This window comes from Mirounga leonina, unplaced genomic scaffold, assembly GCF_011800145.1.
Source record: "Mirounga leonina isolate KUSES-001 unplaced genomic scaffold, KU_Mleo_1.0 Mir_126, whole genome shotgun sequence".
In the NCBI taxonomy this organism is placed as follows: Eukaryota; Metazoa; Chordata; class Mammalia; order Carnivora; family Phocidae; genus Mirounga; species Mirounga leonina.
Genome location: NW_023270314.1, coordinates 15722810 through 15745778, shown reverse-complemented (window position 1 = coordinate 15745778; position 22969 = coordinate 15722810).

The following is a 22969-nucleotide window of genomic DNA, read 5'->3' as shown; positions in this document are numbered from 1 at the left end:
TGGCTCAGTCGGTTAAGAATCTGCCTTCAGCTTGGGTCATGATCCAGGGGTCCTGGGATCCAGCCCGTCATAGGGCTCCCTGCTCAGCGGGGAGTCTCTGTCTCTTTTCCTCTGCCCCGCCTATCTGCTCTAGTGCTCGCATGTCCCTCTCTCTCTCTCACTCTCAAACAAATAAATAAAATCTTAACAACAACAACAACAACAAAACATAAAGAGGGGCGCCTGGCTGTGCAGTGGGTAGAATATCTAACTCTTGATCTTGGGGTCATGAGTTCAAGCCCCATGATGGGCAAAGAGTTTACTAAAAAATAAATAAAGAGATATCAGTACACACTCCCAAGAATGACTAAAATTATAAAGACTGAAAATATCAAATGATGACCAGACTATGGAACAGCTAGAACTCCCATAAGCTGCTGGTGGGAGTGTAAATTACCACAACTACTTTGAAAACTATTTGGTAGTATCTACTAAAGGTGAACATATGTATGTATTATAACCCATTATCTCCACTCCTACGTATATCCGGAATGAGTAAGCATATATTCATATTTATATCAACATATAAATAATGTTGATAACGTTATTTATAATAGCCAAAATTTGCAACAATCCGAAGCCCATCAGTAGTCAAACAAACTGTGGTAGTCATACAATGGAATATTACACAACTATATATATATATGATTCCATTTATATTAAATTGAAAATCGGGTAAACCGAATCTGTGTTGTCAAAAGTCCATAAAGTTGTTCCCTTTGAGGAAGGGGAAAGGGATCCTGATTGGAAGGGAGCCTGAGAAGCTTGATGCTGCCAGTGTTGTATTTTTTAATCTAAGTGGTGGTTGCGTGGGCGTATTTATTTTGTGATGATTCATTGAGCTGTACTAAGAGTTATGTGCTTTTACGCATGTAAATTATACTTCAATCGTAAGTCTTCCCTAGTGAGTTGCTGGGCTGAGCGCAGGGGAATGCCAAGGCCTGATTGGCTGGAGGCTGGATACCTCAACCAGTCACTGTGGCAAGGGTGACGAGACATCTTGACTGATTGTACACAAGTATTTTTCAACAGGGGTATTGTTGGCATTTGGGGAAGATAGTTCTTCACGGTGCAAGACCGTCCCACAGCACCCCTGGCTCCCCAAACATTCAATGTCACTAGACACCTCATCCACACACACCAATTCCCAATTTGGGGTGGTGGGGGAGCCCATTCTGCTTTGTCTGAAAACAATCCCTTTACACCGATTGGGACCAACTCTTGGAGCTGAAGTAAATCCCACCAACGTCAAAAGGCTGATACATAATAAAGGCGGGTGCAGTGGCTTTGGGGAGAAAACAACAAAGGCCACTACATACTGATGAAAAACAGGGACTGAAAAAATATTAATCACCCCCCTTCTGTCTGCTCCAGCGTCTTTCATTTCTTTAAGAGGGAAATTCAATCTTCCGGGGGGAGGTAGTGTGTTCAGTGAGTGAAAATACTTATTTACTTGCTTTGATTGTGAGAAACAGGTAAATGAAAATAATTGGTGACCTGGACGGCATTTCTTTATTTGCAAGTTAGTCTAATATCTTAAGTGTCCATAAACTTGCTTCTGCTCAGAAAGGAGTTAATTTGACACATGCTGTTGTGATGTACACTTAGCCTCTGAAAACTAATTTAAATCACCAAAAAGGGGCGCCTGGGTGGCTCAGTCGTTGAGCGTGTGCCTTCAGCTCAGGTCATGATCCCAGGGTCCTGGGATCGAGCCCAGCATCCGGCTCCCCGCTCAGTGGGAAGCCTGCTTCTCCCTCTCCCACTTCCCCTGCTGTGTTCCTGCTCTCACTATCTCTCTCTCTGTCAAATAAATAAATAAAAATCTTTTAAAAAAATAAAATAAAATAAATAAATCACAAAAAATAGGGGCACCTGGCTGGCTAAGTCAATAGAGCATTGTGACTCTTGATCTTGGGGGCAGTGAATTCATAACCTACATTGGGCATGGAGCCTACTTGAAAAAACGTTTTTTTAATTTAAAAAAATGATCATTTTGGGGTGCCTGGGTGGCTCAGTCAGTTGAGCATCCGACTCTTGATTTCGGCTCAGGTTGTGATCTCAGGGTCCTGGATTGAACCCCTCATTGGGCTCCCTGCTCATCAGGAAGTTGGCTTCTCCCTCAGCACCCCCCCCACTCATGTGTGTGTGCTCGCTCGCTCTCCCTTCCCTCTCTCTCTCAAATAAATAAATAAAATATAAGAAAGAAAGTAAAAAGGAAGGAAGGAAGAAAGAAAAGAAAAGAAAGAAAGAAAAGAAGGAAGGAAGGAAAGGAGAAAGGAGAAAGGAAGGAAGGAAGGGTAAGGAAGGAAGGAAGGAGGGAAGGAAGGAAGGACCTTAAAGGGCATTTGTAGTCCTATATTTTTCACACTGTGGATCCCAACCTATAAGAGGTTGTAAAATCAATGGACTGGGTTATGACAAGCATTTGCAAAAAATTAAGCAGAACAGAGTAAAACTGAATGCATATAGTAAAGACAACTATGATTTAGCAAAACTTTTGTTTTAATTATCGTATTAGTTTCATAGGACTGCCATAAAAGAAGTACCACAAACTGTTGGTTTAAAGCAACAGAGGAGGGGTACCCGGGTGGCTCAGTCCATTAAGCATCTGACTCTTGATTTCAGCTCAGGTCATCATCTCAGGGTCCTGGGATCGAGCCCCAAGCCCCGCATCGGACTCCCTGCCCCGCAAGGAGCCTGCTTCTCCCTCTCCCTCTGCCTGCCACTCCCCCTGCTTGTGGTCTCTCACAGTCTCTCTCTCTCTCTCTGTCAAATGAATAAATAAAAATCTTTAAAAAAATAAAGCAACAGAAATTTATTTTTTCACAGTTCCAGAAACTAGCAGTCCAAAATCAAGATATCAGTACGGCCGTTCTCCCTCTGAACCTCTGGGTAGAATCCCTCCTTTTCTCTTTCTGCTTCTGATGGCAGCCAGCCATCCTTGGCCGTCCTTGCTTGCAGCTGCATCCCTCCAGTCTCTGCCAGTTGTCACATGGCCTCCCCTCTGGGTATGTGTCTCTGTCCAAATGTCACCCCTCTCAGAAGGACACCAGTCATACTAGATGAGGGCCTACCCCAATGACCTCATCTTAATTTGATTACATCTGCAAAAACCCTATTTCCAAATAAAGTTACATCCACAGGTACCAAGAGTTAGGACTTCAACATATTTTGGGGTGGGGGGTACACAATTCAACCCATAACAATTGTATATAATGCAAAACTTATGTACTGAGTCACAATGTGAAATGTGTTTAATATTAATTGTGATTAAAAAAATCTTGGGGACACATGGCTGGCTCAGTTGATAGAGCACGTCACTCTTGATTGAGGGGTTGAGTGTGAGCCCCACACTGGGTGTAGAGATTACTTTTAAAAAATATATCTTGATAAACACTGTTTAACCACTCATCCAGTTCTTAACCTTTCTGTAATAACTTGCCAATAGTAATTGGGACTATCCTGAGCCCACCAACAAGTGGCTGATCATCTCAGTAGACTCTCCAGGGGTCTATGGACAATTCTGATTGTTGGCAGGGCTTTTTCAGGGAAGAATTTATTAGGACTGCATACATAGCTCCCAAGAGACCTAACAAGCACCTGAAACCACAGGATAGATTTTTTTAGTTGCAATTGTTGCAAGTAAGTGCTCTTTTGGAACAAATTATTATATGACTTGAAAGTAGTCATACCTAAAAAAAAAAAAAGTAGTCATACTTAGTAATAAAGAGGATGCAGATTTTGTAAGAATTAGTTTTAAAGGCTGGGGGGATACTTAACTGGCTCAGTCAGTAGAGCATTCGACTCTTGATCTTGGGGTCGTGAGTTCAAGCCCCACGTTGGGGGTAGAGTTTACTTAGAAATAATAATAATTAGTTTTATTATTTATTTATTTTTAAGATTTTATTTATTTGAGAGAGAGAGAATGAGAGAGAAAGAACACATGAGAGGGAATAGGGTCAGAGGGCGAAGCAGACTCCCTGCCGAGCAGGGAGCCCGATGCGGGACTCGATCCAGGGACTCCAGGATCATGACCTGAGCCGAAGGCAGTCGCTCAACCAACTGAGCCACCCAGGCGCCCTTTATTTATTTTTTAAAAGAGATTTTTATTTATTTATTTGTCAGGGAGAGAGAGCACAAGCAGGGGGAGCAACAGAGGCAGAGGGAGAAGCAGGCTCCCCACTGAGCAAGGAGCCCAATTCAGGGCTCCATCCCAGGACCCTGGGATCATGACCTGAGCTGAAGGCAGATGCTTAACGACTGAGCCACCCAGGAGCCCTGAAGGTAATTTTTAGAGCTTGAAAGACACTTAGAGTAATTGAATCTTTTGTGTCTCCAGGACATTCAGGTTGGAAACAGTCCTACCAATGACAATCCTTACCCTGCTGAGATTCTCAGGGGGTGGGAGGGGAGTATACTTGTACTTTGGGAGGAATCAGAGGGGTACATCTTAGAATGAGAGGAAAGAAGGTATGGAGTTTGAAAAGATCTCATTCTGAACATCCTTCCATGTCCCACCTTCACACCTGTGAAGGAATCAGTACTACCTAACCGGCTTCTCCAAGGTGGAATCAGTCCTGGGGGTCTTTCATGACTCTCCGCTGTGTTGTGGGCCTTACACTATAAGGCTTGAGCCAGAGTTCTGATTTGACTCTGCTGGTCATTTTCCTAAGATCTGGATTAGCTTTTATTTTTTCAACTCTCACGTGAGGGGCTGAAAGTGGAGAAGGAGCTTCGCGGAGACACTAGTCGTTCTAAAGTGCTTGATCAGTGCTGGTACTCAGGGGCAGAGACCTCGGGCCTCTGAGTACCCAGGTCGAAATGAGCCTTCTACCTTTTGCTCGCTTGTGCAACAACGCACAGTCCTGCCCCTTCAGAGATCTCTTTCCCCACCTCCACCCTAATCTCTCCCCCAGGCAATGGGAGGATACACTTTGTCCCCAGGTTGGAACAAAACAGTCTCTACCCTCTGGCACAGTTGATGCAGCTGATTGGTTTGGGCTTTTTCTGAAATTAAAAAGGATCCCTTTTTTTACTCCCTGTGAATGGGATGAAAGCTCAAGTGTTCCGTGTCAGGCAGAAGTCAGACTGGTGTTTCAGTCATGCCTCTGAGTTTTGCTGGCGCCAGGCACATGTGGCCCGGCTCCATGCCCCTCCCTCCAGGTCTTCCATCCCATCAGCCCTCAGGGTACTAGACTAGAAGAAACCAGGGCTCCTGCTCGTGGAGTTTTCTTGACTTCTTGTCCCCCCATCCTGTCCACTTCCTGTTTTCCTTTGAAGCTCCCTGGCAAGGTGTTATTTTGCATGAAGAATATGGTGGGTTTATGGGCACTATCAATTTCTGGTGAGTTTGCATTTTAATCTCTGCCCAGGCTCTAACTTGGCTTACACGGAGCCGCACAGTTGTTGCACAGAAATGGTGGGGTCCAGCTGAAATCATACATCGAGGCGCTGATTACAGCGCGAGACGCTGACCTTGAGCTTGAGCTACATGCTGTGTGGTGATCCAAGCCATCTGCACTCGGCAACAATTGAAAGCTTCAGATCTCTCAGGCGTTTCCTTCCTCTGATTATAACTTAGGGGTTGCAGCAAAACTCAGAAGGAAACAGAGTAGACTGTGGTGCCAGCTTGATTTCTGCAGGGCAGTTCTGAACACAGAAAGCTCCACTTTATAGCTCCTCTTTTCTCAGCTGAACTGCAGGTACTTACCAACTAACAAGCGTTGTGCATTTAATCATTCCGATTGCCTGCCCCTTTTGCCCAGAGGGGAAGAGGGGCCTTTTGTTTATGGAGCCAAAGTCAGGCAAGATTATGAGGTAGTTTGTCCTGGAGAGCTCAAACCTCTCCGTTTCCCACATCTCCCTTCTGGCTTCTCCTGCCTGCCCTTCATACCCTCAGAGGTCTTGTTGCCTTCTACTAAAAATGTCTAAATAGAGAAAACAAAGCAGAGAAAAGGAAAAGAAAGTCAATGCTCCATTCTTCACCTCCTTTCTCATCCCTTAAAATTTCCACATCTTTATGACTGTGACTTTTCCTGTGAATTCCAGAAGAAATGCATACAAATAAATACACTGAACCAAAGTGTGGAAGAAGGACACACTGTCACTCCTGGGAGGTGGAGGGGGGGATTGGTAAGGAAAAGTCCTTACAAAGAGTAGACTTCTAATGGAAAGCATCAGCTCTGAGCAAATCCCTGGGAGGGTCGGCTGGCTGGAGCACAAATCACACTATACCTGCTGCCGCATTATTCTACAGGAACACTCTGGAAAAGGCACGAAAGGATTCTTTGAACTCAGGCTCTCCTGAAGGATGGAGGCTGCCAGCTTCAGCCCAGGGACACCAATAGGGATTTCTTGGGTGACCTCTAAAAAATCCAAGACCATAAGGATTTCTTTTTTTTTTTTTTATTCATGAGAGACAGAGCGAGAGAGAAAGGCAGAGGGAGAAGCAGGCTCCCAAGGAGCGGGGAGCCCGATGCGGGACTCAATCCCAGGACCCTGAGATCATGACCTGAGCCGAAGGCAGATGCCCAACCATCTGAGCCACCCAGGCGCCCGACCATAAGGATTTCTTTCTCTGACTGGGCACCAGGCTGGGGAGAGAACTTCGGGGATATAGTACTTTTTTTTTTTTTTTTTAAGATTTTATTTATTTATTTGAGAGAGAGAATGAGAGAGAGAGAGCATGAGAGGGGGGAGGGTCAGAGGGAGAAGCAGACTCCCCGCTGAGCAGGGAGCCCGATGCGAGACTCGATCCCGGGACTCCAGGATGATGACCTGGGCCGAAGGCAGTCGCTTAACCAACTGAGCCACCCAGGCGCCCGATATAGTACTTTTTAAAAAAGATTTTTATTTCTTTATTTGAGAGAGAGCACGAAAGAGAGAGCAGGAGCAGCGGGGAGGGGCAGAGGGAGAAGCCGACTCCCTACTGAGGAGGGAGCCTGATGTAGGGCTCGATCCCAGAACCCTGAGGTCATGACCTACCTAAGGCAGACACCCAACTGACTGAGCCACCCAGGTGCCCCTACAGTATTTTTTCTTAAGCATGAAGATTTGACAGAATAGCTTGTAACTCAGGTGCCAATAAGTGATGAGGGGGGAAAAATGAGACATTTCTTTCCCGAGTGCTTGATGAACACTCTTACTGAGTTTTGCTTAACATGCCTTTGACAACAGTCATCACAAAGTGTTAGTGTCTATAAATACTTTTATATTGCATCTCACTTGATCCTACTTAGAACCTTCTGAAATAGGTATTTTCATTCTCTTAAAAAAAATTAGAGGGGCGCTGGGTGGCTCAGTCGTTGGAGCATGTGACTCTTGATCTCAGGGTGGTGAGTTTGAGTCCCACACTGGGCGTAGAGATTACTTAAAAATAAAATCTTCTAGGTGGCTCAGTTGGTTAAGCGTCCGACTCTTGATTTTGGCTCAAATCATGGTCTCAGGGTCCTGGGATTGAGCTCCACGCCAGGCTCCGCACTCAGCAGGGAGTCGGCTTGAGATTCTCCCTCTCCTTCTGCCCCTCCCCTGACTCATGCCCTCCTGCACTCTCTCTCTCTCAAAATAAATAAATAAATCTTTTAATAAATAAATAAAATCTTAAAAAAAATTAGAAAGTGAAAATTCCCCATAAACTCATTCTCCAGAGATAATCACTGATATATACTACACATAGTATTAATATCATCCTCATTTTGAGGATGAGAAAAACAAGATTCATGAAAAGTAAAATAGGGCTGCCTGGGTGGCTCAGGCAGTTAAGCATCTACCTTCGGCTCAGGTCATGATCTCAGGGGCCTGGGATTGAGCCCCACATCAGGCTCCCTGCTCAGCGGGGAGTCTGCATCTCCCTCTCCCTCTGCCACTACGCCCCCCCCCCCCCCACCGCTGGTGCTCTCTCTGTCTCTCTCTCAAATAAATAAATAAAATCTTAAAAAAAATAAGAAAGAAAAGTAAAATAATTCACCCAAAGCCAAACGTTCTATCTCCAAAGTTGCATACTCTTTTTAAGTCTATTTTCCATGTCCCCTCCCCTTCTTTTTTTATGGAGTGGTAGCCGTTGTGTGTGTGTGTGAATGAGTTACATTTATTTTTAATTTTTCCCCAAGGAAAAAAAATAGCTAATAGTTTGAAAACAATCTGATGTGCCTCTTTTATCTACAAGACAGCTGTGCTGCCTTTCCAGTTTATAGACAAGTGCAATATGAAATACATATTTTTTTTTTTTTTTAAGTAGGCTCTATGCCTGGGACGCCTGGGTGGCTCACTTGGTTAAGCGTCTGCCTTCAGCTCAGGTCATGATCATGGGTCCTGGGATTGAGCCCCGCATCGGGCTCCTTGCTCAGCAGGGAGCCTGTTTCCTCCCTCTGCCTGCCATTCCCCCTGCTTGTGCTCTGTCTGACAAATAGATAAATAAAATCTTTTTTTTAAAAAAGATTTTATTAAAAAATAATAATAAAAAATAAAAAATAAATAAAATAAAAAAGATTTTATTTATTTATTTGACAGAGAGAGACACAGTGAGAGAGGGAACACAAGCAGGGGGAGTGGGAGAGGGAGAAGCAGGCTCCCCAGCGAGCAGGGAGCCCGATGTGGGGCTCAATCCCAGGACCCTGGGACCATGACCTGAGCCGAAGGCAGACGCTTAACGACTGAGCCACCCAGGCGCCCTAGATAAATAAAATCTTAAAAAAAAATTAAAAAAATAAAAGTTAAAGGACTGGATTTTGTTAGTGGGTCACCATCCATAGGATTAATGTGTCTGAAGCCTGGTGGTGTCACAGTCCCCCCTCCCTTTCACTTGCGGGGTAAGGGACAGATGCTTCTAGTGTAGAGAGTGGTATTCTGTTGGTATTTGCCAGGCAGGCGGCTGAGCTTCCACAGTTGTGACTTCTATACTAAGATGCGAGGTCCTGGTTGGTTTTTATCATTCCAACCACTTACAACATGTAACTGTTTGAAGAATATGGAAACTGTAACAGTTCTATTTTTGTTCTAGTTAAAAATACTTCAACATAGACAATGGTATCTCAACCCAGTCGAGGTGATAGTATTTGGTTGTTTCATGGTATTAACTAAATGAACACCACCCCCTGGCTGCATCTGTAGATTTCTATATTTATCAAAATCCATTTGTTAAAGGAATACATCAGGAAACAGTGAGTTATTCCAAGTTCTGCTTACATGGTTACTGAGAATATAGAGAGGGAATAGAAGGAAAATGTCACAGGGGAATATTTCTTTGCATTTGGGCTTTTGTTTGCTGTAATGGATGGAAGACTGAACAGTCGAGTCAACTGTACATTTAGTAGTCCATTTCTGCTTGCAACAGAGTTGCCGGGAGCTGTGTATAATCATTATTAAAAATATCCATTATTAGGGAGGCTGGGTGGCTCAGGCTGTTGAGCATCTGACTCTGATTTCAGCTCAGGTCCCATGATCTCATGGGTCATGGGATTGAGCCCTGAGGCTGGCTCCGCCCTCAGCAGGGAGTCTGCTTGAGATTTTCTCTCTCTCCCTCTCCCTCTTCCCCTCCCCACCTCCCTCACCCCCCCCTTCCTTTCTATTTTTTTATTTTTATTTTTTAATTTTTTTTTAAGATTTTATTTATTTATTTGACAGAGAGAGACACAGCGAGAGAGGGAACACAAGCAGGGGGAGCAGGAGAGGGAGAAGCAGGCTTCCCGCGGAGCAGGGAGCCCCATGCGGGGCTCGATTCCAGGACGCTGAGATCATGACCTGAGCCGAAGGCAGACGCTTAACCGACTGAGCCACACAGGCACCCGCATAAATTATTTTTAGACAAAACTGGGGTCCTGATGAATATTTTGTTTTGCATCCTACATTTTTTACTTGATATTAATTCATGACTATTTTTCCATAATTGCGAATAAGATGATTTTAATGTCTACATAATATAAACATACAAAAACCTATTTTATTTTTTTATTTTTATTTTTATTTTTATTTTTTTAAAGATTTTATTTATTTATTTGAGACAGAGAGAATGAGAGACAGAGAGCATGAGAGGGAGGAGGGTCAGAGGGAGAAGCAGACTCCCTGCCGAGCAGGGAGCCCGATGCGGGACTCGATCCGGGGACTCCAGGATCATGACCTGAGCCAAAGGCAGTCGCTTAACCAACTGAGCCACCCAGGCGCCCCTATTTTATTTTTTTAAAGATTTATTTATTTATTTTAGAGACAGAGAGAGAGTATGTGCTCGCACATGCCTGCGAGGGGGTGAGGCAGGTGCAGAAGGAGAGGGAGAGGGAGAGAGAGAAGCAGACTCTCCACTGAGTGTGGAGCCCAACACAGGGCTCGATACTAGGCACCTGAGATCACGACCTGAGCTGAAACCAAGAGTTGAACGCTCAACTGACTGAACCACCCAGGTGCCCCCAAAAACCTATTTTAATGTAACTTTCAATGTGGTTGAATATATTTAATGGGGTCAAAATGCATATATTTTATTTCCTATATTTTTTACATGTCTTCTTTGTAGTTTTCAATCTATAAAAAGCTGCTTTGACCCGAATTGTAAGAAAACCTGAAGGAAAAATAAGAAACCATTACAGTGCCTTTTGAAATACAATAAAATGAAGTATTCAAATAGTACCAAATGTGTTACATAAATCAAAGAGCAAGGGCAACATGGGAATTTAGGTTGCAAGTTAATTCTCTTTTTCACATAGGAGTATCAGAGTAACCAAATAGTTAAAAATGACACTCCACAATTAAAGTCTGAAGATAGTAGTCCTATAGTTAGGGCCTTCCCAGATGCCAGTGTTGCTTCCACAAACACGAGCATACTTTTAAAACATTTATGGATACTGTTTTAAATTAGCTTTTTTTTCCCATAAAGAAAAAATGTTCAAGGCTTGCCCTGTAACAATGCATTCTGTGACTACTTGATGAACATGAACTTACTAGCTTAATTCTTCTCTAGAGGAAGGAATGGGGCCAAGACAGCAAAACACTCTCAATAACTACTATGTTCTATCATGATTATTTTGTAGACAGCCCATAAACCTGACTTTCAAATAAAGTAGAAGGGACACCCTTGGTTTCCTAGTAATGAAAAGGGGGACAGATGAACACACACACACACAGAGCCTAAATGCATAGTAACGTTTGTAACTAGTTCTAGATGATCCATTACATAGGAAATTGAGAGTTTTAAGTTGATCTAATATGAGAGCTCCTGGCTGGCTCAGTGGGTAGAGCATGTGACTCTTCATCTTGGGGTTGTAAGTTTGAGCCCCATGTTGGGTGTAGATATTACTTAAAAATAAAATCTTTAGGGCGCCTGGGTGGCTCAGTTGGTTAAGCAACTGCCTTCGGCTCAGGTCATGATCCTGGAGTCCCGGGATCGAGTCCCGCATCGGGCTCCCTGCTCGGCAGGGAGTCTGCTTCTCCCTCTCCCACTCCCCGTTTGTGTTCTCTTTCTCGCTGTGTCTTTCTCTATCAAATAAATAAATAAAATCTTAAAAAAAAAAAAAAAAACTTAAAAAAATAAAATAAAAAAATAAAATCTTAAAAAAAAAAAGCAAACACTGATCTAATATGTATACTATTTAACCACAGTGCTGTAGTAAAAGTTAAAATATTAGGAATTCCAATCTCCTCTCTTGATGTTAATTTTCTCTGTAGTCTGTATAAAATAGTTGAACTGGCTGATAGGAAACCTGAATCCCAGTATCTGTTCAACTGTGATCAGAGACATATCGCTTAGCTTCTCCCAGACTCAGTTTCCCATCTGTGAAGTGTCAGTAATTACAGAGCCTTTAGGTGAAGCAGAGATAACTATGTGAGAAAGTGCCCTAAGCATTTAAAAAAGCATGGCCTGAGATACATCAAGCTATTATTATTATACTTCTGTTATTTAGAAATGCAGCAATTAACTGAAATACCACTCAATGACATAGGGAAGCTTTATCTTTGACATTTTTAAATAGCTTTGAAGATGAAAGGATGTTGAGAGGTTTCTTCATAGGAGCTCAAATCCCAGCTGAAGTTGTTTTTGTTTTTTGTCTTTTTAGATTTTCATTTATTTGAGCAAGAGAGAGAGAGAGAGAGAGAGAGAACATGAGAGTGGGGAGGGTCAGAGGGAGAAGCAGACTCCCCACTGAGCAGGGAGCCCAATGTGGGGCTTGATTCCAGGACCCAGGATCATGACCTGAGCTGAAGGCAGACACTTAACCAAGTGAGCCACCCAGAAGCCCCTGAATTTGTTTTTAAATAGTGTAAGGGTTTGATGATTGTATTTCAGTAGAATTACTAAAAATAGAGATCTTATGCTTCTTTAAAAAAATTTTATTTTGAAACCTGAGAACAAATTTTATAATGAATCCCCATGTACACATCACTAACAGTCAACAGTTGTCAAGATTTTGCCATCCTTATTTTTTTTTTTTTAAGATTTTATTTATTTATTCATGAGAGACAGAGAGAGAGAGAGAGAGAGAGAGAGAGGCAGAGGGAGAAGCAGGCTCCCAAGGAGCAGGAAGCCCGATGCGGGACTCGATCCCAGGACCCTGAGATCATGACCTGAGCCGAAGGCAGACGCTTAACCATCTGAGCCACCCAGGCGCCCGCCATCCTTATTTTATCCATTCTTTTTCTTTCTCTTGCTCAAGCAATTCCCAGACATCAGGTCATTTTATCCATACATACTTCAAAATGTATTTCCTTTTTAAAATTTTTTAAAGTTTTTCTTTCTTTCTTTCAGAGAGAGAGCACACACACACGCACTCAAATAAATAAATAAAATATTTAAATAATAATAATAATAATAGGGGCACCTGGGTGGCTCAGTCAGTTAAGCGTCTGCCTTTGGCTCAGGTCGTGATGGTCCTGGGATCGAGTCCCGCATCAGGCTCCCTGCTTAGTGGGAAGTCTGCTTCTCCTTCTCCCTCTGCCTGCTGCTCCCCCTGCTTGTGCTCTCTCTCTCTCTGTCAAATAAATAAATAAAATCTTTAAAAATAATAATAGTTAAAAAAAAAAGAAAGAAGTGGTGTCTTGCAGTAGTTTTAATTTGCATTTTTATTGTGAGTGTGACTGAGCTTCTTGTTATTAATGTTAGGGCTGTTTTCATTATTTTCTGTGAACTATCTGACCTTATCTTTTGCCCATTTTTCAATTGAGTTATTACTCTTCTTGCTGTTTTAGAGTTAAGAGACTATGGATTATGGATATTTGCTGTCTGTGACAAAATTTGCAAAGACCTTTTCTTGGTTTGTTAATTACCTTTCCCCTCATTAAAAAATTAGGGCATAATTTATACACAGTAGAACTCACCCTTTTTAGAACATAGTTCAATGAGTTTTGACAAATGAATACAATTGAATAACCCACCACGACCACATCAAGATTTAGAACAGTTCCTGTCATTTGCTTTTGACTCTGCCTATCATATTCTGTTTTGCCATGATTTTGTACTTTTTCTTAGTTACTATAACCATGACTTAATGTAAACAGTTTCTTTCAACAAATATTTCATAATTCCCTTCTGGGTTTTAAACAAACATTATACAGCTTAAATGTATATCCTACCTGGGGAGGTAAGGACACATATAACTAATAAAATGCATTTTTTTCTGTTAAAGGAACTTCTACTTAAAAGTTACAAGTTTCTTTTTTTTTTTTTTCAAAGATTTCATTTATTTATTTGAGAGAGAGTGAGTAAGAGAGAGAGCATACCAGCAGGGGCAGAGGGAGAGGGAGAAGCAGACTCTCCTGCTGAGCAGGGAGCCCTAGGACCCTGGGATCATGACCTGAGCAGAAGGCAGATGCTTAACCAACTAAGCCACCCAGGTGCCCCCAAAAGTTACAAGTTTCTATAGCAAAGGTGAATAGGATTGCTGTTTTCAATTTGAAAGATTATGGGGCAAGCAGTAGGCTGATGAAGCAAAAAGGAATATGGCGGCCTCTAAAAGACTTTTGGTAGTTTGGGTTCTTCCAACATGGTACTGAAGGGGATCAGGATATGCCACTCCAAAATATGCCACTTTGGCATAAGGATTTTTTTATTTGAAGGCAACTGAGCACCAGCCAACTTGGGTGGGGGTGGGCAACTCTAAAACCAGAGTATAAATTTCCCTTTTGTAAAAGATATTTACATTTATAGAGGTGATTTTCATTTGTAAAAGTGTCTTCCTCTCTCTTTCTAGAAAGAGAATGACTCCTAAGACAGCTTTTATCCCCTGGGATGACTTGAGTCTGCTTAACAAACCTTAGAAACAACCCTGATTTACCATACATTTCCTAGTCACCTCCCTACAACCCACTCCCCCAAAGTCCAAACCCCCCATCTCCACCCTGATATAAAGAAACATAAGCTCCCAGTCTATTCGCCTCTTTGGGTTCTCACTCCTTGTCTGTGAAGCTTCCATATGCATATACATATGCAATAGACCCTTTTCTCCTGTTAACCTGTCTTTTGTCAGTTTAATCTGTAGGGCCCCAGATACTGGACCTCAGCAGGTGGAGGAAAAAGTTTCTTGCTTTCTCTTCTGCGCGTATCCCTTGAATGCTAGAGTTTAGCGGAAGGTTGAATTTGGCTTCATTGTTTCCCACAAGAGCAGTCAGCAACAGCAAAGTTCAAGGATTTGGAGTTACTTTCCCAGTGCCCAACCAGCGCTCAGCTCTGTGCTGATCCGAGCGAGTCCCTCAGAAAACCACAGGAAGTTTCACAAGCAGTGGGCAAGCTTGTTTGTCTGCTCCTCGCGGGTTGGGGTTACAACACAGCCCCCTTCCCCGCCCCCAACTCTTTGTTCCCCAGGTCACCTCACTGGTAGTTCCCCAATTCCTTCTCTTTCAACACCTTGGCCCTCACCTCTCTGGTCAACTTTTCTCAACTTCAAGTGTTTGATTCAGCAGGAGAACAGGCTGTGCCCACTAAGGTTTTGCTGGCGACCTCTCATCTCTGAACTTCGTATTCTCTTCCTCTCTACCTACCTCCTTTACGACTCCCTCAATCTCGTCACGCTTTCTCATCTTCGGTTTGCATCTTGATGCATTCTTCATACATTTATTGATTGCCTGAGTACAGTGTGTCATTTTTATGCAATTGTCTCATGGGCTGTGATAGAAATTACAAGGGTTTGGAGGGCAGCAAATCTACCTAACACTTACTTTGTACCTTACCAGCTTCTGTGGTGCTATGCATGTAGTGAGGTCTGAATAAATACTTTTTTAATTTTTATTTATTTATTATTATTATTATTATTTTTAAAGATTTTATTTATTTATTTGAGAGCGAGAATGAGAGGGAGAGAGTACATGAGAGGGGGGAGGGTCAGAGGGAGAAGCAGGCTCCCCGCTGAGCAGGGAGCCCGATGCGGGACTCGATCCCCGGACTCCAGGATCATGACCTGAGCCGAAGGCAGTCGCCCAACCAACTGAGCCACCCAGGCGCCCCTATTATTATTGTTTTTAAGATTTTTATTTTATTTATTTGACAGAGACACAGCAAGAGAGGGAACACAAGCAGGGGGAGTGGGAGAGGGAGAAGCAGGCTTCCGGTGGAGCAGGGAGCCCAATGTGGGGCTCGATCCCAGGACCCTGGGATCATGACCTGAGCCGAAGGCAGATGCCCGACGACTGAGCCACCCAGGCACCCCAATAAATACTTTAAAAAAAAAAAAAGATTGTATTTATTTGAGAGAGAGAGAGTGAGAGAGAGAGACCATGAGAGCAGGGTGAGGGGCAGAGGAAGAAGCAGTCCTCCTGCTGAGCAGGGAACCCGATGCAGGGCTCGATCCTGGGACTGTGGGATGGTGACCTGAGCCAAAGGCACACGCTTAACTGACAGCCACCCAGGTGCCCCCCGAATAAATACTTAATGTCATGAAGAAAATGGCAGTTGCTGAGCACCAAAAGAGAGCAGGGGAGCCGAAGTGCTCCTCCAGAATTCTCTTTCCATCGGCAAGGCAATCGTTCTCCTCTTCCATGTGGGTATTCATACAGCCCAGTTAAACTGCCCCTCAGGCCTCCTCCATAGAAACTCTGAGCTCACCATTAGGTTTCTATTTGTATTTATTAAGAAGGATCATTATCTCCCTGGAATGTCTTTCCTGAGCAAAAAAGCATTTCTGTTTACCTAAAGCTGTACTCTTAAGACACAGATTTCAAAGTCAGATACCTTGGGCTCTGGGTATAGGTACTACTTATTGGAAAAGAGTCGTCAGATTTCTGTCTTGTATTTGTGATAAATGGTCCATCTTTTGCCACAGAACACTTTATTTCTTCATTCCTCCCTCCACCTCCTAATCTCCTGAGATTAATGAAATCTCAAGCAAAACTTGCCCAAAAGGGGCACCTGGGTGGCTCAGTCAGTTAAGCGTCTGCCTTCGGCTCAGGTCATGGTCTCAGGGTCCTGGGATCGAGCCCCGCATCGGGCTCCCTGCTCAGCGGGGAGCCTGCTTCTCCCTCTCCCTCTGCCGCTCCCCCTGCTTGTGCTCTCTCTGTCTCTCTCTCTCTCAAATGAATAAATAAAATCTTAAAAAAAAAACTTGCCAGAAAATGTCTTTTTGTTCTTCATAAGTTAGAAAATGAACATGTCTACAGAAGGGGCATCACTTGACAAGAGCTGTCCCAGTCGTGGATGGTGACTCTTCCTCTTGAGGACAGTAGTAATCTCCCAGGCACAGGCTCTGTTTTTATTTTTATTTTTTTTAAGATTTTATTTATTTATTTGAGAGAGAGAATGAGATAGAGAGAGAGAGCATGAGAAGGGGGAGGGTCAGAGGGAGAAGCAGACTCCCTGCTGAGTAGGGAGCCCCATGCGGGACTCGATCCTGGAACTCCAGGATCATGACCTGAGCCGAAGGCAGTTGCTTAACCAACTGAGCCACCCAGGCGCCCCCAGGCTCTGTTTTTAGATGCCCCTGCAAGAAGTAATGCCAATGGGAACTGGCCCCAGTGGGAACTTGGGGCTCCTGGCTGGCGCAGTCGGTGGCACATGTGACTCTTGATCTCAGGGTCATGAGTTCAAGCCCCACATAAGAGATTACTTAAAAAAAAAAAAATCTTAAAAAAAATAATGGTGGGGCACCTGGGTGGCTCAGTTGTTAAGCCTCTGCCTTTCGCTCAGGTCATGATCCCAGGGTGCTGGGATCGAGCCCCGCATCGGGCTCCCTGCTCGGTGGGAGGCCTGCTTCTCCCTCTCCCATTCCCCCTGCTTGTGTTCCCTCTCTCGCTGTGTCTCTCTCTGTCAAATAAATAAATAAAATCTTAAAAAAAAAAAAAATAATGGTGACTACTCCATGGCAAAATGAATGCAGGTTCTCCCTCCTTGTATTCAAAATAAGGCATGTAGAGGGCACCTGGGTGGCTCAGTTGGTTGGGCGACTGCCTTCGGCTCAGGTCATGATCCTGGAGTCCTGGGATTGAGTCCCACGTCGGGCTCCCTGCTCAGCGGGGAGTCTGCTTCTCCCTCTGACCCTCCCCCTCTCATGCTCTCTCTCTCTCATTCTCTCTCTCAAATAAATAATAAATAAAAAATCTTTAAAAAAAACAAAAACAAGGGGTGCCTGGGTGGCTCAGTTGGTTAAGCGACTGCCTTCGGCTCAGGTCATGATCCTGAGTCCCGGGATCGAGTCCCACATCGGGCTCCCTGCTCAACAGGGAGTCTGCTTCTCCCTCTGACCCTCCCCCTCTCATGCTCTCTCTCTCTATCTCATTCTCTCTCTCAGATAAATAAATAAAATCTTTAAAAAAAACAAAAAACAAAAAACAAAAACAAAATAAGGCATGTAGAGCTATTAAGCCTTTAGCAGAAGCCGAGGGTGGGGTGGGGACTTAAATTAGTAGAAGGACTGATCAAAATAAGTTTTGGAAATTCAGTGTCCTGGTCAATTGAATAAAAAACAATCCTTATTTTGAACTTTAAATAGCAAATCTCTCTCACACAAATACACTCTATTTATTAAAATTAATTCACTGCAAATTATTTCTGACTGACAGAAACCTGGTTTTCTGAGATGGTCTGACTCTACTCCCATTCTAGACTGGTTGAGCCCCGAAGGCAGTGTTGTCCAATGGTTAGGGGGGTGAATTTAGGAGCGAAGGCAGCTTCACCATGTGGTAGCTGTCGGGTACTGCCTGCTTCACTTTCATCAGGGGAAAATGAAAGCTGTTGTGAGAAGTCAGTGAGTTAATACAGACCAAGCACTCAGGATCAAGCACATCAAGAGCTCAGTAAATGTTCAATGAATTTATTATTATTTTTTTCCTTATTGAGGGATCCTCTTTAGGAATAATGTCTTAGAAATTAAAAACCACAACACCAATTGCTTCAGTTTTTGTCCTATAGGATTTCTTTCATTGGATATGAATAAACTAGTACTTTAATGAAGGCAAACAAAGTGTTTTTACTCAGTAAAATTCCCAATTATTTGAGGAACAACCCACCGAATTAAGTTTCAGTTTCAAAGGCCCTTTGAAAGTCCTGTATGTTTGCTAAAATGATTCACTGTTAGTGTTTTCTTTGGGGGGAAGGGCAGAGGGAGAGGGAGAGAGAAAATCCCAAGCTGACTCAATGCTGAGTGCACAGCCAGATTCGGGGCCGACCCCAGGACCCTGAGATCATGAACTGAGCCGACTTCAAGAGTCGGTCACTTAACCTGCTGAGCCACCCAGCCATCCAAAAATGTAATTATTTTTTAAAGAATGTAATTATTTGGAAAATTGCAATTTTTTATATGTCCTTTGGTTTTCTTTTCCTATTATAAAATTAAGAAATAAATTCAAAGCATATAAAAAATACAGACAATACTGCAAAAAAAACCACATTTCCAATACCCATACAAAATACACATTTACACTTTGTCGTATTTGTTTACATCCTTTCTCTTTTTAATGAAATAAAATGCCACAGCTCCAGGTAGAAATTGCTCCCCAGGGCGCCTGGGTGGCTCAGATGGTTAGGCGTCTGCCTTCGGCTCAGGTCATGATCCCGGTGTCCTGGGATCGAGTCCCACATCGGCCTCATGACTCAGCGGGGAGTCTGCTTCTTCCTCTCCCTCTGCCTCTCCCACTGCTCATGCGCTCTCTCTCTCTGTATCTCTGTCTCAAATGAATAAATAAAAAATCTTAAAAAAAAAAAAAAAGAAATTGCTCCCCATTCTTCTTCCCTTTTCTCTCCCAAATTTGGGGAGTAGTCTTCCCATTTCTGTCTTTTGTTTTTTTATCTTTGCATGGAGACAAGCAATTATCATTTAATGAGAGTGTTAAGGTCAAGGGCTTTGAGGGTCTGAGATATTACGTAACGTGATTAAGTATCAGAATGATGAAGGACTGGGGTGCCTGGGTGGCTCAGTCATTAAGCGTCTGCCTTCTGCTCAGGTCATGATCCCAGGGTCCTGGGATCAAGCTCGGCATCGGGCTCCCTGCTCAGCGGGAAGCCTGCTTCTCCCTCTCCCACTCCCCCTGCTTGTGTTCCCTCTCTCGCTGTGTCTCTCTCTGTCAAATAAATAAATAAAATCTTCAAAAAAAAAATGATGAAGGACATTTTCACCAGATAGGTGCTTTTCCTTGGCCAGTTCTTATCAGAGTAATGAGGGGATGCAGAAACCTAAGATGAAATCTACTTAGACACAGACACTAAACGTGTGGCGATCCCCCACTCTCCAGACGCGGGACTGAGGCTTAACCAGGTTAGACAATTTGCTGTGGGTTACACTGTGTTAGCCTACATTTCAACATAGTGGTCTGATTTTTCTTTTTAATGTAAGCTCTATGCCCAAAATGGTGCTTGAACTCAGGACCCCAAGCTCAGGAGTCACATGCTCTACCCACTGAGCCAGCCAGGCATCCCTAGCAGTTTCTAAGCCCACATCTTTAACCACCTAACACACTGCCTTCCAGGTGTTATATTGTTTAGTTCCGTTGCTGTCATGAACAAAATGGAAGGAACCAGTGGTTGTTGATGCCGCAGGCACTGCTTCTGACAAAGCAGAAGAGACACTAGCTACCCCGTGCATATTTTCTAAATACCAGTCCTGAAGGAACCAACTTCTATCATCTTTATTACAGAATTTTTGAGAGAGATTTTAGCACATTTCTTTTTCTTCTTTAAGGCCATTTTAAAGACCAACCCTTTGTGATGGGTTTGTTGGTTGGAATGTGAGAGAATGAATTTTCTAAATTATTTTCAGGGGAATAATTTTCAGTTATCATTTTGAAAATCTTTTTTTTTTTAAAGATTTTATTTATTTATTTGAGAGAGAGAGCGAACATGGGCAGGGGAGAGGGGCAAAGGGAGAGAGAGAGAGAGAGAAGCAGACTCTCCGCTGAGCAGGAAGCCTGACTTGGGGCTCGATTCCAGGACCCGGAGATCATGTCCTGAGCCGAAGGCAGATGCCCAACCGACTGAGCCACCTAGATGCCCCTCATTTTGAAAGTCTTATTTCTGATTCTCTCTGTGCCTCCATTGATTCTACCCAATGTTGATGGAGAAGAATAGAACTTGGCAGAAATATGATGAGAGGGACGTTTCCAGCAGTAAAAATAAAGAAATGATAGGAACATATAAGGATGATATGGGCTGACTCACCTGGCTTAGACAATAAAGAAAATATATTGTAAGAAGGAGTCCTAATTAGGGCAACTTCAGAGTTGGGTAATTCAAAGATCCATGTCATTTCTTCCCATCATCCTGCTTTGAGCCCATCTGTTTTGTCCATCAAATGGCTACAGAATTCGCAGGTACCACAATCAGGCATGACAATGTCCAGTGCAAGAAGAGAAAGTCGTTTTTTTTTTTTTTGAGTCTCTTTTCAAGGTGAGGAAACTTTTTCCAAAAGCCACCCAGCAAACTTTCCATCAGGTCTCAATGTCTTAATGGCTATGAGACCTGCTCACACCTAAAGCAATCCCCAGCAGGTGTCATGGGACCACTGCAACTGAGTGAAATCAGGCCTTACTCCTGAGCTGGGATTGGACCCCCTTCCCTGAGAGGGGAGGATTCCTGAACTAGAGTCCTTGTTTGGTTAACAAGGAAGTGGATGATGGATATTGAATATACAACAAGGTCAATATTTGGGGCAAAAAAGACTAATATTTGCTTGGCCCTATTCTATGCCAAGGGGCTTTACAGGGATTCTCTTGCTTAATCTTTATAGTAAACTAAGAAAATAAAATGGAACACTGTCTTCTGTTTTTTTTAAGATTTTATTTACTTGAGAGAGAGAGAGAAAGTGAGAGAGAGAGCATGAGCGGGTAGGAGGGGCAGAGGGAGAGGGAGAAGCAGACTCCCCGCTGAGCAGGGAGCCTGATATGGGGCTTGATCCCACGACTCTGGGATCATGACCTGAGCCAAAGGCAGATGCTTAATGGACTGAGCCACCCAGGAGCCCTAAAATGGAACATTGTTATTCCTATTTTACTCATGATGAACCTGAGGCACAGATAAGCTAATTAAATTGTTAAAGGTCAAAGAAGAGTTAGGTGACAATATTATCATTCACACTCAGGTTGGCCTGACCTCCAAGTCCACACTTTTCCATATGATATAGGTATCAAAGTAAGTTATCTGTCAGTGAGATCTTTATGATAAATCTCTCTGATAAATTATCTTAGTTCTTAGCACATCTTAAGAATATTACCTACAATTATAGTTATACAAATGTAATCATACCAGTCATGTTGTTTCATGACCTGCTTTAAAAAATACTTGCCAAGGCACCTGGGTGGCTCAGTCGGTTAAGTGTCTGACTTTGGTTCAGGTCATGAATTTAGGGTCCTGGGGTGGAGCCCTGCATCCAGCTCCCTGCTCAGCAGGGCGTCTGCTTCTCCTTCTCCCTCTGCCCCTCCTCCTGCTTGTGCTTGCTTGCACATGTGTGCGCGCTCTCTCTCTCAAATAAATAAATAAAATCTTTAAAAAAAAAACTTGCCAGTTTCAGGGTCACCTGCTGTTCAGTGGGTAGAACAAGCGATTCTTGATCTCAGGGTCCTGAGGCATGAGTTCAAGCATCACATGGGGCATAGAGCTTACTTAAAAAAAGAAAAATACCAAAAAACCCCCCAGGCCTAGACAATTTCTTTCTTTCTTTCTTTTTTTTATTTTAAAGATTTTATTTATTTGACAGAGACACAGTGAGAGAGGGAACACAAGAGGGGGGTTGGGAGAGGGAGAAGCAGGCTTTCCACCGAGCAGGGAGCCCGATGTGGAACTCAATCCCAGGACCCTGGGATCATGACCTGAGCCGAAGGCAGATGCTTAACAACTGAGCCACCCAGGAGCCCTCTTTCTTTTCTTTTCTTTTCTTTCTTTCTTTCTTTTTTTCTTTTTATTTATTTATTTATTTATTTATTTATTTATTTATTTATTAAAGATTTTATTTATTTATTTGAGAGAGAGAGAATGAGAGACAGAGAGCATGAGAGGGAAGAGGGTCGGAGGGAGAAGCAGACTCCCCGCCGAGCAGGGAGCCCGATGCAGGACTCGATCCCAGGACTCCAGGATCATGACCTGAGCCGAAGGCAGTCGCTTAACCAACTGAGCCACCCAGGCACCCTCTTTCTTTCTTTTTTTAAAGATTTTATTTATTTATTTGAGAGAGAAAGAGAGCACAAGCGGGGGGAGTGGCAGAGGGAGAGGCACCCAGGTGCCCCATGAGACCTTGACAGTTTCATGAGTGGAAAATGTACCTTGTTGTTTTCATTTGCTTGAGTTTTCATAAGCCTTAACACTCTATTCTCAACCCAGCAACCAAAGGAGTCCTTTAAAAAAGTAAGTCAAGGAGCGCCTGGGTGGTTCAGTCAGTTCAGTGTCAACCTTCAGCTCAGGTCATGATCCCGGGTCCTGGGATCGAGCCCCGCATCAGGCTCCTTGCTTGTTGGGTTGCCTGCTTCTCCCTCTCCCTCTGCCTGCTGCTCCCCCTGCTTGTGCTCTCTCTCTCTGTCAAATAAATAAATAAAATATTAAAAA